Genomic DNA, 5685 nt, shown 5'->3' with positions numbered 1-5685 from the left:
CCAGCAACCCTCTGTTTGTTCTCGGTATTTAAGAGTCTCTTATGGTTTGCCTCCCTCTCTGTTTTCTTTTTCCTTATTTTTTCTTCCTTTCCCTGTGTTCATCTGTTGTGTTTCTTAAATTCCACACGAGTGAAATCATATATTTGTCTTTTCTCTGACTGACGTATTTCGCTTAGCATAATACCCTTTAGTTCCATCCACGTTGTTGCAAACGGCAAGATTTCATTCCTTTTGATAGCTGAGTTATATTCCATTATATATATATACCATATCTTCTTTATCCATTCATCAGTCGATGCACATTTGGGCTCTTTCCATAATTTGGCTATTATTGCTGTACAACTTTTAATGCACTGTGTGTTAATGAACTCACAGTGTATTAAATGTAAAATGCGTTTAATGTTAAAGTGAAGGCTTCAGAATCATCTGGTCCCTTAGGTGGATTCCAGGCCTTTCTGAGGCACATCCATTTGCAATGTCCTCAGAGGCTTGGGATCTGGCCCTGCCCTCACCTTAGGAGCCACACGGTGTAGCTGAGTGGTTAAGAGTGGGAGTAGGCTTGTGTGTTGGGGTGGGTAAACAGTAACCCCACTGCCATTCTTTTCCCTCCCTCCTCACCGTGCCTGGACTTCTTACAGAGGTGAGCTCCACTCCCCATCACTCTTTTTCCTTCTTTGTTGAGGCCGCCTCAGGAAATCATGGTATAGACAGGCACTAAAAACATAATCTGAAAAATCTTACTGTCTCAGTTCTTTTCCTTATGAATTCATGGCCACAGTTTCTTCACTTGTGACATGGGGATGATAATGCCTCCTTCCTAAGGTTAGCCCTTTGAATTTTCCAGGTTTTGCATTTTAGAGATAATAGCAGCAGGGCTCAGAAATTTAGGTAGTTTGTGCAAAGTTACTCAGCTAGTAGCCACGGTCAGGAATGCAACCCAGGTCTGTCCCTAAATCCAGTGCTCTTTCCACCAGCAAAGCTTCAACCCATGCGCCATGGCTTATCAGTGTGCCACCAGTGGGTCCTCAGTATGCCAAAATGCCAATCCCCTGGGGTGAGCGAGGAAGAAAAAGCACTCAGAAACCCTGCATATAGGGCACGATAATAATAATTTAAAAAACTCCAACCCCTCAGACATGCTAGTTTTGCTATTATGTGGCATCACTGGTCATAGCTTTAATTTTTCCTATTGTTTTTGTGCCAAGTCATTGATTGGATGCAGAATTCTCTATTAGAATATTGGCCTATGAGTGTCACTTGCTTTGCATATTAAATAACACAGACTACGTCTGTGACACGGTCAGATCTCTACTTCCCTTTGTGCCAGGCAGCAGAAGGTCATGTATCCCTGATAACCCTGGACTCATGAAGTCTCTGTGCAGTCACACTGGCCAGCCTCATGTCAGCCCTAGATTATGACATGGTCTCAAGGAGTCCCTGCCATCTTTCTTATTTCCACTGGCCCCAATTCCACATTTATCAGGAATGGCCACTTGGCTTCTTCTGTCCTTCTGTGGACTCGTTCTGTTTCATGGGATTTTAGGCCACACTCTCTGTGGTTAGAAAACATGGGTAAGTGAATAGATATATTCTTTTCTTTTTCCCCTTCACTGTTAATTCCCTTAAAAAAAAAAAAAGGAAGGATAGGAGAACTTTAAGTATTTTGAAAGAGACAGTTAATCAATACACATTATTCTCCAAACATTCTAGGAAATTCAAGGAAATTATAAAGTGCCTGCTAAAGACCTCTTCAGATATCTGTATGCCTGCCCTTCAGAAGGAAAGTTTCCTCTTGGCACATAAAGAAGTCAAATTAGGCCCAGAAGAGACGATCCTTGTTGGAGCGTGAATGTCAAAGACACAATCTTCAGCAAAATAGCTTTCTCTCTCAGCATGCTCTGGAGAGAATAACTTTGGTTATTGGTAGTGCCTGTGCAGAGCATAGTGAGAGTGTTTGGGGGATCATAAGAACATATACTTGTATGAGATCTGAATGTCTCACTGAGGATTTTCACTTATTCCCTCTTTGGTAATGACAATGCACTTCAGGATGCTCTAGGGTTTGCAAGCAGCGTAAAGGACAGCACCCAGCCTCTCACAAGAGAGGAGAGAAGTGCCTTTATCAAGGCTTAGTGATGCCTGCTTGAAGACATCTCCTTCCTTAGACATAGGTCTGTCTCCTCTGCCAACCTCAGAGGACCTGGTAAGCTTCTGGGGTCAGGATGTTGTCTCAAGGACAGGGCCCTGGAAGGACATTTTCCTGGTGACCCACTTTCATAGCTGAGAGATTTCAAGAGAATTAGAGAAAGAGGCAGTCCCTGGGAACTGAAACCCCAAGAGTTTCACAATCATGAAACAAGTTAAAGTGCACCTTTTCTGTGGGTGAGTCCCATGATGCCAACTCAGGCTGGGCCAGGAAGTCGGAATCTCCTTTTGGAGACCCACCCAAGGCCTGAGAAGAGGCTGCCCCTCTCATGGTCTCTTGAGTGTCCGAGGCAGCAGCCACCAGAGCTTCCTGGAATGGCCATTGTGATCCAGGTTCAATGTCTCTGTTTATCAGCTCTGGAGATTCTATGGTATCCGTTCACACTGCAGGAACTGATCACCTCCTTATTCCTCAGCTTCAGGCAGAACACCTTGGTTGATACATGGTCCTCTCTATACCCTTAATCATACCATTCACCAAACTGGATAAGTATGCCCCCAACTGAAAGACAACTCGGGTCTCCTGATGGGCTCAAGGATGCATCAGACAGCCTCTTAAAGCATCTACAATGGACCCGTTTAATTTAAATGCTGGAGATCTGTTGATAAATGAAAAAGACCAATGAATGCCCTTGTGGGGCTTATATTCCTGTGGGGAGACAAAATAAACATGATGTGCTTTGAAGACAGAGTGACAGTACTGGGGGCTGGACTGGATACTGATGGAGAGCGAATGAAATGGAAGAGTAGAAGATGACCCCTACTCTTGTGACCTGAGCTACTGGATGAATGGAGTTGCTATTTACCGAAATTCGAGGAAATGGTACAGAGCAGGCTGGAGAGGTTAGAGATCAAGGGTCACGCTTGAGATAACAGTCAGACATCTGGATTAGTTGCTGTGTGGCCTTTTGCATATTAAGAGTGCTGGGAAGACCAGTAGAAAGCCTTGATTTCCTGTCAGGGATTCAGCAAACACTCTCAGGTCTGAGATCACAGAACTGAAGCCTTGGAGTGGGGGGTGCCCGCAGAAGGCACCTGAATGTTTATTCTTAGTAGAGGCACAGAAAGAGTGTGGCTGAGGCTGGGGCTGCTCAAAGTTAGACTGAATTAGTGACGAATAATATTTGAGCACACAGAGATGTTCAACTCTGTATTGGGATTTGAGTTTTTGTGTAAATAGAAAAGGAAAACTTGGATTCATATACTGTTTTACAATTTAATAAGCACTGTCAAATCTGTCATATTTATCCTGTGAGGTAGGAATTATTATCTTCATTTTGGAGATGAGGAAATGGAAGTTCAGAGAAGTTCAGGGTCTTGCCCAAGGTCACACAATGAACAGGTGAGGGAATTCTCAAATCCAGGTTTTCTGAACCTAAAATCATTTTCATTTAATGGTGCTATTTACATTTTATCGTGGTTATTTTAGAGTAGTCCCATATTAATTCTGCCGGTTTTTAAAAAAATAATAGTACCTAAAATGGGTGTAAAAATGTCCTCTGTGTTCCTTATTGACTGCAAATGACCCCGTGTGCTTGGTGCCTGCCCCCCAGGCATTCTGCCCCAACCCGACTGGGGCTTTTCTGGCAGCTTTGCTTCCTTGGCAACCAAATGGCTAATGAGCTTCACCCCCCAACTCCTGTCTCCCTTAACAAATTCTTTTTTATCAATGGCTCATTTGCATTGAAAGAGGTTTTCATGCCAAGCAATATTTTGGGGAACATTTTACAACTCCTGTTGCTAAAGTTCTGAGAGAAGCTGCTTCGAAAAGGCCCCAAAACCCTTTCCCCACATTGGATCATTTCAGAACACAATGAGAAGACAAGAGTTTTTCAGTGAGCGTTAGAGTCTTCCCTGGAAAATATTGCTTGGGCTCGACCTAAGTTGTGTCTACATGGTGCTAAACATCTGGATGAAAAATAAAAATTGAGATGCATTGGGGTGTTAACAGTGAGTCAAAAGCCAGCTTTAATGTCCTCCGACATTATGAGTGGTTGCCCGTGGGTCACCCAAACCTCCTTCGGGTCTCATCTCAATCATGCCAGTGTATGAGGGAGTAGGCAGGGCACTGGACTTGAGGAAAGAAAATTGGGGTGCCATTTTGGACTTTGGCATTTCCAGATGTGTGACCTCATCCAGATGTGTGAGCCTCAGCTTCCTCAACTGTGAAATGGACATGGCTTATGCCTGCACAGCTTCCTAAGACACTTATAGAGAATAAATAAAGCAAATTTTGAACTATACAGGGTCATGTTGTATTTATCTTTGCATCTTCAGTGCCAAAACCAGGTGCACAGTAGGGACTGGATGCATCTTTTTTGAATAATTTACAAATGAGTATAATACAGGCGGTTCTATAGCTCTAGCACCTATTATTCGTATAGCTCTATTCACATTGCCAATTTCCTCTGGTACTTGAGCAAATTTACCATTCCTAGAAATGAGGGCACATAACCCAGAAAAAAATATTTACTGAAAGCATAAAACGTACTGTACTAGGTGTAAATAATTTTTTCCCCAGTTAGCCCAAATGGTGAATAACCCCAGCTTTTGTTCTGTTTGGAGCACCTGTTTGTAATCCATGTCATAAATATTTTCGTGACTATTGCTTAGTAGTCAATGAGTTTCTTTGTTGGCACAGAATTTAAGATATTTCCCTAATAAGGACACCCAGTGTTAAAGCAATGAATTTCTATAGCTATGCAGTTCAGAGAGTTACCTAGGAGATGAAAAGCTAATCTGTCTGGAATTTCTGCCCTTGAGACCAGAGATACTATAAATTTGCTCGGGAGGAAAATAATCATGGTAAGCATCTTAATTTCTTCCATCTCGTTTCCAAGCAGATGTCGCTGTGTTTTAGCCTGGAATTCATCATCTCTCTGATACATCAACATTGACATATTACATCTTCATCTCTTATTATAGAAAATGGAAATGAAACCAGAATGTGAGCATGTTGAATGAATTGGACTCCCCAGAGATTTGGGGGAGAAGAAAACCTCCTACTCGCCTTTGACTTTTGGATTTCTTGTTTCCTTCATGTTTGGATTGCACTTTGAGAAGTCCATCTGGAAGTTCACTTTTTATATTTTGCAAATGCAAGTAGAGCTTGTTATCAAAAGACAAACCCCTACAGGAAGAAAAACAGTGGATGGGGGCGGGGGGGATGCCAGAGAATCACCTTACAAACCCAATGATGGTATTTAAGGTTAAACTCCAGAGATTAAATTCCATTTATTTCCGGGCTTGACTTTGCCAGTCTGCCATTTGGGGTGAATGCATGGATATGTTTAGTTGCTTGCTTCTATCTATTAAGCTCTCCATTTAGGGGATGAGTTTGGGTAGGTGTCAACACCTGCAAATGTCATCAGTCTTGTAATACCTTTGTAGCCCTGAGTTATCAAAGTAGCACCACACAGTCTGCCTGAGACTTCAGTCACCCCACAGTGGGCACCAGTACACTTCTTTCCTTTTTCTGGC

At 42.7% G+C, this 5685-nt stretch overlaps 1 long non-coding RNA gene across 1 annotated transcript; it reads left to right on the top strand.

The window, feature by feature from the left end:
- The first annotated feature begins 432 nt into the window (after positions 1-432).
- On the top strand, positions 433-5449 carry LOC147574934 (uncharacterized). Its single transcript, XR_015242890.1, has 2 exons — positions 433-1572; positions 5049-5449. It is a non-coding gene; the product is annotated as an uncharacterized LOC147574934 (long non-coding RNA).
- The last annotated feature ends 236 nt before the right edge of the window (positions 5450-5685 follow it).

This window comes from Puma concolor, chromosome D4, assembly GCF_028749965.1.
Source record: "Puma concolor isolate L17-30 chromosome D4, mPumCon1.1.hap2, whole genome shotgun sequence".
NCBI lineage: Eukaryota > Metazoa > Chordata > Mammalia > Carnivora > Felidae > Puma > Puma concolor.
Note: the sequence above shows the minus strand (reverse complement) of the source record. Positions and strands in the feature narration are given on the sequence as shown.